Here is a 13,070-nt window from a genome sequence, read left to right on the forward strand (position 1 = left end):
TTTATATTATAAACGATCATAAAAAGGAAACGTTTCTTTTATAATGAATGAATAAATGAATACACGACATTTCCGTTTTCTTTGCCCTTCAACCAGTTTTGGTTTGCATGTTACTGATCGGTTAATAACCGGCTATGAAAAGAAAATTCCAGACGATTATTAACCGGTTTTGTATTTTCCGGTTAATTTTAAACGCTAATCTTAACTCGATAAGTTTTGGCACTTGTTAGCAATACTCTCTCTCTCTCTCTCTCTCTCTCTCTCTCTCTCCACACACACACACACACACAATCTTTCTAAAATCTCATGTATCATAACACTGACTTCCCAGACTCTTTAATAAATACATAAGTTTGCAAAAGAGCTCTCAGAATAATCTGATGAACTGGGAAGTGGCAAATGAATACCTATCTACTGGGCTGAGAGGCGTCAATATCCAAGCTATATAAGCTTGGACAATTTCAAGTCATCCAGGACGAACCGTTGTCTCCAGCTCCAAACGTACCCTGACTCTCTCCACTGCGGGTTCCTACCACCAACCAAGGTCCACCTACCACCAAAACTGGCTCTCCGGTTCCTCAGACATGTAACTACGAACACATGAAGCAATGCACAAACATTTGTCCGTCCGGTTCCTTCCATGAGAGCTATTTTCCCTCACTTGATTTCGTCATTTTCATCACTATCAACTCCACACCGTTGACTCTCATAGCCAGATACACGAAGAATAATTATTGAAGATTTCTCCTGATACCCCCTATACTTATCCCTATTTATTATGATAACACACCTCTCTCCCCACCCCCCTCCCCAACACCCATCCTCCACAATCCCCAGAAGCATTCACAGGTCAAGTCAAGAACAGACCCAAAGTCACAACTTCCACTCCACTTACCGGCCCTCCTTTCTTTTCTCCTACCTCGCCATCCTCCCTCCCCCCACCACCACCCCCCCATCCAGCTATCAGAGGTCAGACACATGCACACACTATGCAAGTGTCATCGACCAGCCACCCCCCCCCCCCCCCCCTCACGCCCCATATTGATCTCCCGAGCAATGAAAAATCAGCAAAAGTCATATTCGCCTTCGGCTCAATACTAACATACGCGCTGCCTAGTAACATTCATTCAGCATTGTACAAATCCAGTGGCTACTGGTGCGGTGAGGATCCAGACATTTGCGAAGAGGATCGTCTCTCCGAGGATGAAATGCTAGACGTTGTTGCTGGGCATTTTAAATACTCCAGTGTCCCGTCATATCTGATCTAGTATTTTCTTAGAAAACGCTATAATGATTCAAACAATGCCAGCCTACGGTTGCCCGCCGCTAGCTGTTTATATATATATTATATATATATATATATATATATATATATAATATATATATATATATATATATATATATATATTATATATATATAAAAGGAGCCCATAAAATGCCAAAATATAGAAAGTAAGTACTATATTTCAGAGGCTGCTATCTCTCTCTTCAGGTAGGTAATGAATGGGAAATGTTACAGAAAAGGCGGTATTTATACCAAGTGATCCATCCACAGGTAAACCGTTTTTACGATGTCACCCCCGATGATAATTCCTCTTTAATCTTCTTAAGCGTTGGTTGAAGGAAGACTGTCTATGATATCTGAATCCCAGGCGCTCTTTGAGATGTTCATTACCCGTATTTGTTTAATCAAGGCTGACTGTATCATCTTGGTTTTGTACCTATATTTACTGCTATAAATTATACGTGATAAATTCTACTTTATTTAGTGGTTATGGTTATTTATATGGTTAAAAATAGCTGAGCTCTGTTGTCCATACCTAACTGACCGTTTGTGTTGTATTAATCACTGGGAAAGTGATTTTCCTGTAAAACTGATGGAAGATTGGAGTCTGATCAAATGGGGTACTTGGTAGTCGGTTAACTGCAACAAGAGAAAGAGAGAGAGAGAGAGAGAGAGAGAGAGAGAGAGAGAGAGAGAGAGAGAGAGAGTTACCTATCTTATAGTAGCTAAAAACCCGAGGACCCTGACGCGGTAATGGGCTGAAACCAATTACAAGATCTCTCTCTCTCTCTCTCTCTCTCTCTCTCTCTCTCTCTCTCTCTCTCTCTCTCTCTCTCTCTCTCTCTCATCCAGGACACACAAGAATTATGCTGTTACTGGGCCTGGACGTTAGTAAAAAAAAAAAAATAATAAAAATAAAAAATCATCTAGGACAAGAAGCAGAATCAAATGCAGAGGGAATCACGGCCATGAACTCTGCCCGTACATGTAAGGCTTCGGTCTGTGTCACGATCATAAGAATGGATACCGAGAATAAATAAATAAATTAAATAAGTTAATAAATGAACAGAATGTAAGTAGCAAATGCAACAAATAAAAAATTATACTAAATAAAAACATTACCTATTCAAGCTATTTTTAATATGAACAGTTTAAACACTAACACTACTCAATTGACTGAATACGTAACATTCCGATATTCGTCAAAATTTACTCGAGCTTGCTAAAATAAAATAAATTATATGTGTGTGTGTGTGTGTGTTCTTGGCGTTACAGAGACCAGGCCAAATCTTTATAACTTGCGTTCGGTTATCATTGTTACTTTGAGCTGATAATTTTACTTGTGTAACTTTGAAAGTGTCAATTCTTCTTCTTCTTCTCCTCCAACACCTATCCCTATTCCAAGGCCCTGGTTGCCTTGATGCGTGTTCTCCATCTATTCCTATCGCAAGCACCTCCTTCCCTCCATCCCTCCCCGAACCCTTCTCCAAATCCTCCTTCACTTTGTCACTTTAGCTAAACCTTTTCTTCCTTCTTGACCTTCGACCCAAGTGCCAAGCCTTCTTCACTCCTTCCTATTCACCCATCAGCCATACCACATGCCCATACCATCATCTCGTATCAGAAATCTTCACCACCCAGCCACTCCTATTTTTTTTTTTTTTTTTTTTCCAGCCCCTTGCGTAGCGAAAACCTCCAAAACCCGAGTTTTAATCGTCCTCATTTCTGTTGGCTACTGCTTCTGTTCCTCCTTCCTCCTTTAGGCCCATTTTTCTGAACCATGTAACATCACTGGTCTCACTGCAACGTAATAGACCTTTAAGTTCATCTGGGATTTTATTTGTCACCTCACTTCGTCTAGAGGTGGATTAGAACGCAACGCAAGCTGTACTGATTACAAAAAACAAAAACAAAAAAACTAATGAGCAAACAATCGATATAGTAGTACGAGGAGTTCTAAAACCATCACTATTAGTGGTAACAAAAGTAACAGCGGTAGAAATTGTTAAAGCCACGACGGAAACTGTTAATTAAGCTGCCCACATCAACGAAACTTAATATAATTGCACCCAATTCAGTTGACATAGGTTGTCCCAAGAAAACCAGTTAGCCTATACAGTAATGAAACATTCGTGGTGGGCTGTTGTTCACCGAGCCCCATTCCATGACGAATATGATCAACTTGGCAGTTTACGGTATTTCCAGAATAACAAATTGCAGTTCCAGAATAATTGAGCTCAACGAAATGATTTACATCAGTGAATACAATAAATGAATTGGTCCTGATTTAAGCTTGGCTACGACAAACCATTTGTTATACCTACAGTTTTGATATATAGTGTGTATACATTGTGTATTATATATTATAATACATAGGGTAAAAAACCGCATGGTACAGAGGTGGACCATGTACGATCAATGTGTACAACCCCAAAAAAAGTACATTATAACGCGTCCTGACATCCGAGATGGGCATCAGACGCGACTTGTTGTTGGTGAGAAACGGAGTTAAAGACCTCTACTCCGGTGTCAGGACGCGTTATAATGTACTTTTCTTGGGGTTGTACTCATTGATCGTGACATGGTCCACCCCTGTACCATGCGGTTTTTTACCCTATAATATATAATTGTAGTATATATGTGTATATATATATATATATAAATATATATATATATATATTATATATATATAAATGATGGAAAGAACTAAGGGATAACCATGTGACCAACGTTGAAGACTCATCATGCAATATATTCAGAACAAAGGATATATTCACGCAAAATAAACTTTGGGCATCTTTTCATGCAGTCATCAGCCAATAAATGCATAGTAAATGTTTGTTAACTAACAACCCCTGTTTAATGTATTGGTATGGTTATAAACGTTGTCTCAATTTAAAATATAAAGTACAAAAAACAAATTAAAAATACGGAGTTATAGCGATTCCTATTTTTCACACAGTGGTAAAACCCCATTGTATATTTATATATATATATATATATATATATATAATATATATAAGATATAAATCATTTATATAATATATATATTTATATATATAAAAATATATACTATATATGATATTATATATATATATATATATATATATATAGACAACGTTTATTAATTTTTAAATACACACAAATATAGAAACGTTTGCAGGATTCTCTAATGAGAAGTAATGAAAACAAAAAAGCTGTTCCGTGGTGACAAAATACGGTAGACTTGGTTAATTCAAAAGGGCAATAGACAATCAAAATAATTTTTCTGGTTAAAATAAATTAATTTTAATTGTGCTTATTTTGGTTAGTTCTTTCCAAATACGGCAGAGGTCGTCGCCCCGTGAGCACTCCCTTGTTATATCCATTCACAACCAGTATAGTATGAACGGATGCAAATCAAGAGGGGAAGAACCTTAAGAGGTTTATGTTCCACTTTGAGGTGGGTCACGGTGGAGCCCCTGAGGGAACGGAGCACATTGTATAGTAAACCTGCTAGACTGTTCTACAATCTCGCTTTCACTAAATTTGAATTAACAACAGGAAGATGATCGTCATGCTTGTGATAACCTACATCACCTATATGTTGGGCACAATCTTTAAAGGAGACATCTCCAAGAGATAAGGATAACTCAACAAGCAAATCTATCATAATGACGTTTAACCTAAATTCAAGGACAGTACTCCCGCCGTCTACTGCTACTCGCACCACTTACCGTAAACATCTGCGGATAATTTGATCAAGAAGTGGAAGACAGGAGAACAAAGGCACAAAACAAGTTCTTACACTTCCCCCTTCCCGTAGAATCACGACCATGAAATAAGCCAACCACCATCCATTTCCATACACCTGTTTGACGACAAACTACAAGATAGCTAATTTTCTCTTCCACCACTCAAGACAGGGGAAAAACAACCTAACCTTGGTTATTTTACCTTTGTTTGCTGCTTCATGGCTCACTTCAAAAACCCATCGATTCTCCTGTGCTGCAGTCTCCCCTCGATCTAGATGTTCTAAGTTACGAATGCTGTCAACACGATAAAACCTCTTCGAAACACGAGACATGATTTTCAGTTATGCCTTAGCGGAGCCGCACACACCCACTTTTAACGTTAGCTGCCGGCACACTATCTCGGGAGAGGCATCTGGCGGTTGTGTCCGTAACTGTGCTCTCGGCGGATGGTATTGCCAACAGTCGCCAGAAGAATAAGAGTTATTTTTAGAAGGTTACTTTAAAATGACATTTATTTATCAACTTTTCGATGTATTGAGTTAGTATGTTCACCCTAACTCAGCTGTAAGTGAATGAAAAGCATAGTAACGATAAGAGAGCACAAGCTAAGGTAAATCATCCTGTAAGCGTTTGACCTTGGGAGGCTTATCGGACGTCTCAGGGAAGGCAATTTTACTCCTTTGATAAAGCAAAACGCTTCCCGAAATCAATGAAAGACAATTTGGAAACTGATAATTGTGCTCGCAGGCAGTATTATAATTTTCATTACACTGCCAAGGGCTGTCATTTCGTTGATTTTATATCACCTCTGCAATTATCTAGCAGTGATGTAACACGATGATGCCATATCCAGTAGTAACACCACGCAGAAGTTTAGTACTACATGTTATTAATAGATAATATGATCTTAAGTGCAAATGTCATTGATTACCACTGTAACTTTTTTCAAGCCTGATTCTTTTCATTCAATGAAAATGTGCAGTTACTGGCAAGAAAATTTCGTTTGATAACATAACCTTTTCCGCTTTGCAGATGATATCAGACATAACGGTACGCATAACGTTTTTTCCTGACCTGCGCAGCCATTGCAAAAGCAAGGTACTTTTGTTCCCGCGTCGGGTACCATGCAAACGTTTATCAGTAGCACGTTTATCAGACGTTATCTATAATGGCGATAAGATAATCGAAAAAATGTGATAACGTGCATGAGCGACGCACGTGTGATACTTCACGTACCATATGACGCAGTTATGTCTCCTTTGCATGCAATTGCATCTCGTACGATTTGCTCCTATTATGGATAAGTGTATCAGACATCACTTTTTTGTTCGTATATGATTTATGCTGTCATCCCGCGTCATTTATTGTGTACAATATATTTATATATATCAGTTCCTTCTCATGTCTAGGAATCAATCGATATCTCAGCAGAACTAGTGATGTTGGCTGATCCACTACAAGTACTACTTAGTGGAAGCAGAGACCGTGTAGTAAGTTTTCCGGTGGTTATGAACATCAGTTCTAATTAAACGCTTATAACACACATACTTAAGGAATGAGAGAAGCATAATGAAAGAAGCTCCCTTATAAAGTAAATATAAACAGATGAAACAAAATGTTCACAAGGAAATCAAATGACAAGTTAAACGAAATTATCAAAAACTTGCAGGCAAGCAAAGTAGCTCATAGACTCACAAGTAAACATTACTACTCTTTCTTCTTCTTCTCCTTCTTCTTCTTCTTCGTCTTCTTCTTCTTTCTGAAAGCTAGGTTACCATTGTATCCATTTGGTAAACTATTCGCTGCCGCTTTTATGTATAGGCTACCACAGAAACTTATTATTGAGAGTTGCCATTCTCTTCTTTTTTTAGCAAGTGGCGCTGTATCTGAGTCCTATTATTATTATTATTATTATTATTATTATTATTATTATTATTATTATTATTGTTGTTGTATTAATTATCGACTTGTTTGTATGTCACCGTATATCATAAATTTTTTTCTCGTGTATCTAAATCATGTACGGTATTATATCTACCTTGTCTATTTGTGCATATAACCTCGAGCTGAAATAAAGGATAATATTATTATTATTATTATTATTATTATTATTATTATTATTATTATTATTATTATTATTACAGTAGCATGAGTCTTAAAGTGGAGAAACAAATCCATAGTTATGTATGGGGACAAAGTTATTTTGAAATAAAGCTAAAAAGAGCTTTCGAAAATCTGTACAGATTCTCGAAAGGTCTCTCTCTAGCTAATTTCTATATATATATATTTGCACACATACATAAATGTGGATTTATTTCTCCATTATTATTATTATTATTAATTATTATTATTAATTATTATTAGATTATTAATTATTTATTAATTTTTTATTATTATTAATTACAATGAGTGAATAAATGTGGAAGACAGATAGAACCAAACCCCGAAGCTTCAAACTCATTATGGCAGCCTGTGGCCACGGTCAATGTATATAGTACCAGTCTAAGTGGGTCCTGTATAGTACCTGGTATATACCTAGACCGTGCCTGTGGCAAGGTTTTCCAGGGAATGAAGCGTAGGAGACCAAGGGGAAACCTGAATAAGGACAACATTCAGAAGAATGGGGACGGAAAGGTTTTCTAACGTGAGTCGTTTGGAATCTTAAGCATCCTGTGCGTTCAGATGATTAGATGAAGATGGTATCTCAAAGCACGATAGCTTCTCTATTCGAGTCATTTGGCTATAATTGCGATGTCCTTGAAATGATATGTACTGAAAGACGACACGAAGTCTGATATAGACAGAGAACAAAATATATTAAGAGACTATTTTTAAATAATATACAAGCGTTTTACACAAGTAGTGAATGGTTATAGGGGAAACCAAGGTAACGGTCATTACCACATTCAATTGAGCATTTTTCTTACGTAAGCTAGATTTGGGCTTTTTTTTTTTGTGGGGGGCGGGGTGGCGGGCTAATGGAACAAATAAGTGAATACTTATATCTCGATCCGGGAAATAATGATATTCGAGAATGGAATTTGGGTTATTATGAAGACAAGGAGAGCTCTTCAATGTTCATTGGTTTATGGAGACAGCGTCGAATAAGTAATTGTTATTCCTGCAGAATAAAATTGGGATAGGTTTATACATACACACACCCACACACATACGCACACACACATTATGATTGTGCATGCAAATATCATCTTTATTTCACTCGCCAATTAAAATTTTTATTTTTCATATTAAACTAACCATGCCACTGCACTTTAATACACACGCACACACACATACACACACACACACACACACACACACACATATATATATATTGTGACGAAGTGGCCTAGATCATCTGGGTCTGGATACCATTAATACTTGGTGCACGAAGTAGCTAAAGATCTGTGTCTGGACACCATTAATATTTGTTAACCCAAATTGCCAAGTATCTGGTTATTTCACTTACCATTAGTACTTGTTAGCACAAGAGACCCTTTTATTCCTGGGTCTGGGACACCCTTTGTACTTAGGGCACAGTTTGTTCAAGTACCTGGTTATTACTTACCTCACTACAGCCAGACACCTGACCCTTCATCACAAATACTAAACGACTGAATACTCTAAAGGTAACAGTGATCCCTTATAGAACTGAACAGTCAAGAAAACAATCAGTCTAAGTTCATTAAAATGGATGTGAGGTAATCTTAATTAAAGGGCATCACTCCTTCACTAATTTCAAATCTAAGTATTTCCCTGATTCTAATTCGTTTGAGGGAAACGGCACAATTACCACTCTATATTTCTACCTAAACAACATAAAATATAATACTATATTGTTATATACTGGTGGGAGTGAATGAAACTCTTCCAAAAATTTTAAATACAAAAATTTATTTCTAAATTAAAAATTTATAAGTGAAATTCACAATTTCAGGGAAATTGTTATTATTGAAAACAAAAGTTTAATTAATTCTTGAATTAATCATTAAGCAAAATTAAATCAAAGCTTATCAAGAAAATTAATTAAATTAAATCATAAAGCAATAATTAAATTTGAAATGAAATTTAATTAAATACAAATTAATTTACAAGTGTTAGATTCAAACAATTACACAATAGAATATTATTCAAACTAATTAAACAAAATAAAGACAATGCAAAAAAAACAATGCATAATATGAAAACAATTAATGCATTCACAGTACAAACATTAAGCATATAAAAATGGATATGTCAAAAGAACAAAGTAAAAGTAAAATGTATTGAAAATGATAATTTTATCCAATGGTAAAATAAAACCTCGAAGTGCACTTCAAAACATTTGTAAAATACCTCTATACTCAGCTGCAGCTTCTCACTCAAGAGAAAGGCCTGTTACACACTTTTACACTTTCGTGGGCGCCTTCACAAAACCAATAGAAATAATACTATGTTCAGATTCCACAATCAACACATATTTTACTAAGAATTAAATGAGTGACCTTCTCAAATACAAATGTAAGTTACATTATTACGTTAACGAAACACTCGCGAACGAGCGAGCACGAGAGAGCTTTGAGAGAGAGAGAGAGAGAGAGAGATCCTATCCCTCACGCCAGGGGCTAGGTCTCGGAATCAAATGAATAGTTCTCTATCTCCATATGCGTATCGGCATATGGGCAGTTAGCAAGACAAAAGCATATTACATCATCTCTATAGGGGTATCGAGTAGAAATGAATAAGGCCCCTTGTTCAGTTACAGGCCAGATTGGAACTATAAAAAAATTAGCTTAGGTAAGAAATTCTCAAGATGTGAAAACAACCCTCTTCAAAGGCTTATATATTAGCGCTTACTTTTTCTCTCTGTCTTACGTATGTTTCAAAATGAAAAGTTACACTACTTAACATGTATTTTTAAATGTGGGAATCTGAACACAAAAACATACATTTCACAACATTATACACAGTTTATGAGGTGAATTAATCATATTATCTAAATTATAATTGCATTACAAAACTTACGTTATAAGATTCCTCCCCCCAGAAGATTAGTTATTCCGGGGTTGAATCCAACGATTCACAATGGGATAAATAATCGGCAACTACATTATTCTTACCAGATATGTGCTCAACCTTTATACTATACTGTTGCAAGCACAAAGACCACCTGGTCAGTCTTTGATTATGGTTTTTCATCCGCTGTATAAATGATAGGGGATTGTGATCAGACAACACTAAAACTTCTTCATTCCTAGGTCTGTTCACATACACTTCAAACTTTTTCAATGCTGTGATTAAGGCTAGAGTTTCCTTTTCAATAGTTGCATAGTTTTTCTGATGCTTTTTCAGTTTCGAAGACAGGAAACACACAGGGTGTAGAAGGTTATTTTCATCTTCTTGAAGTAGAACAGCTCCAATTCCACAATCAGAGGCATCAACTTGTATCACAAATTTCTTATTAAAGTCTGGAGCTTGAAGCACTGGTCTTGAAGTTAAAATGGTTTTTACCTTCTCAAAGGATTCTTGACATTCTAGAGTTCAAACAAAATTAGCTTTGGGAGTAGTTAAGTCTGTCAAGGGAGCTACTACGGCTGAGAAATTTGGACAGAAACGACGATAGAATCCAGCCATGCCCAAAAATCTTTGTGACTGCTTCCTAGTAGTAGGGGGGGTAGCCTTACCGATACCTTCTACATTAGCATTCACCGGAGCGAGAAGGTCTTTTCCAACTTCAAACCCAAGGTACTGAACAGTCGCCTTCCCAAACTCACTCTTCTCTAGGTTGACTGTTAGTCCTGCCTCTTGTAGTTTCTTGAAAGCTTTCTTCAGGATCTACAGATGTTCTTCCCATGTTGTAGAGTAAATGACTATGTCATCAAGGTACACACTACTCCTTCTATAGATCCTAGCAGTTGATCCATCACTCATTGAAATGTGGCTGGTGCATTCATCAGACCAAATGGCAGTACAGTATACTGATACAATCCAAAAGGAGTAATAAAAGCTGACAGCAACTTCACATTTTCATCTAAGGGTATCTGATAATATCCCTTAAATAAGTCTATCTTGGAAACAAGCTTGGCTTGCCCAATATTATCAAGTAACTGATCTATAAGAGACAAGGGATAATTGTCAGCCATACTAATGGAATTCAGTTTCCTATAATCAGTACACATTCTAAAGGAGCCATCAGGTTTCTTCACTAACACACATGGAGTACTGAAGTGACTTGAACTGGGTTCTGCTAATCCATGTTGCAGCAAATATTCAACTTCTTTCTTCAGAACATCTCGATGATAAGGTGATAAACGATAAGCTCTTTTTTTGAATAATTTTCCATCTTCTTGGATCTTGATTTCATGTTTGGTCAGATTAGTACATCTGGGTATGTCTGCAAAAATCTCTGTGAAGCTTTTAATCACTTCACTCAATTCCTCTGCTTGTTCAGCATTAAGATGTTTCAGTTCATCCTCCAAATTTTCCAAAATTGAAGAATTATTTATCTTCCTTTCAGCTCCCAATTCATAGCCATAATCGTCGTCTGTAGATGAAGTTGTCTGTATTATCGACACAGTTTCATTTCTAGTTTCTGAGAAGTAAGGTTTCAAGAGGTTCATGTGTATCTTCCTTTGTCGTTTTCTTCTTTCTGGTGTTTCAATCGCATAAGTTCTATCACTTAACTTCTCAGTTATCCTGTAGGGACCTTGAAATTTATTGGTAAGGGGAAATCTCTTGACTGGCAGAAACACTAACACTTGTTGACCAACACTAAAACTTCTTAGCTTAGTCTTCCTGTCATAGTTCCTTTTTATTATCTCTTGAGTCATTTTCAGATTTGCTAAAGAGAATTTTTTAATCTCTTCCAACCTTTTCCTTAAGTTCTTGACATACTCTCCTTGGATTTCCTCTTTATTTTCTACCCAATTTTCTGCAAGAATCTTCAAAAGTCCTCTCACTTCTCTTCCAAAAATCCTCTCTTTAGGTGAACATCCCATGCTTTCTTGATAAGCATTCATTACTTCAAATAACATTAAGGGTAAACCAACATCCCATTCTCTTCCTGACTCAGAACAATACTTTGCCAGCATACTTTTCAATGTCTGGTGGAACCTTTCCAAGGCACCTTGAGTTTCTGGATGATAAGCAGTTGATAACTTGTTTTACCCCTAACAAGTTCATCACATCCTGGATTAACTTGTAAGTAAAGTTCGTCCCTCTATCACTTTGTATAATTTCTGGTATACCAAACTTTGAGAAAAACTCCACTAGTTTCTCAGCAACTATCTTGGCAGATATGTTTCTAACAGGGATCGCCTCAGGATATCTGGTAACAGGACACATTAATGTCAACAGATATTCATTTCCTTTCTTCGTCTTCGTAAGTGGTCCAACCATATCTATAATCACCTTGTTAAAGGGTTCTCCTCTAACTTCTATAGGTTGTAGGGGGCTTTCTGAATGGTTTCATTAGGTTTTCCAGCTATCTGGCAGGTATGACACTCTCGACAGAACCTGCTAACATCTTTATGAAGTCCAGGCCAGAAAAAATATCTCATGATCTTCTCCACAGTCTTCCTGATTCCCATATTTCCAGATTCATGAGCTACTGCTACCACTTGCTTTCTCAATGGACATGGAATCAAAATCTGATGATATTCGCCCCATTCAGCATTTCCGGGTATATCTGAAGGTCTATACTTCCTCATCAGCAAACCTTCCTTCAGATAATAACAGGTAGGAGTTTGTTGCATCTTTTCCTGATCAACAACTCTGAAGAACAAATCAGCTAACGATGCATCCCTCTTCTGCAAGTCCATTACCTTCTCTCTTGTTACCTGTCCAACTTCAAGGGTTGAACTATCAATATCTGCTACCTCAGCTACTGTAGTTTCACTACTATCTTCAGGAACACTCTGACTACTCGGAGTCTCTTCAGGAACAACAGATTCTTCATTTTCTTGGGAAATCCTTTCTTGGTCAGCTCCACGGGAGGCATCACTCCCCTGGAACAATTGTTCTAAGTTCAAAGATCCTTCACTTGATCCATCTTGGGCGTGCAAATCCTCAGT

At 36.9% G+C, this 13,070-nt stretch overlaps 1 pseudogene; it reads right to left on the reverse strand.

Annotated features, from left to right (window-relative positions):
- The window catches only part of LOC135196659 (glycogen [starch] synthase-like), a 66,601-nt pseudogene extending 61,028 nt beyond the window's left edge, over positions 1–5,573 (reverse strand).
- Positions 5,574–13,070: the final 7,497 nt, after the last annotated feature.

The sequence above is a fragment of the Macrobrachium nipponense genome, chromosome 18 (assembly GCF_015104395.2).
Source record: "Macrobrachium nipponense isolate FS-2020 chromosome 18, ASM1510439v2, whole genome shotgun sequence".
In the NCBI taxonomy this organism is placed as follows: domain Eukaryota; kingdom Metazoa; phylum Arthropoda; class Malacostraca; order Decapoda; family Palaemonidae; genus Macrobrachium; species Macrobrachium nipponense.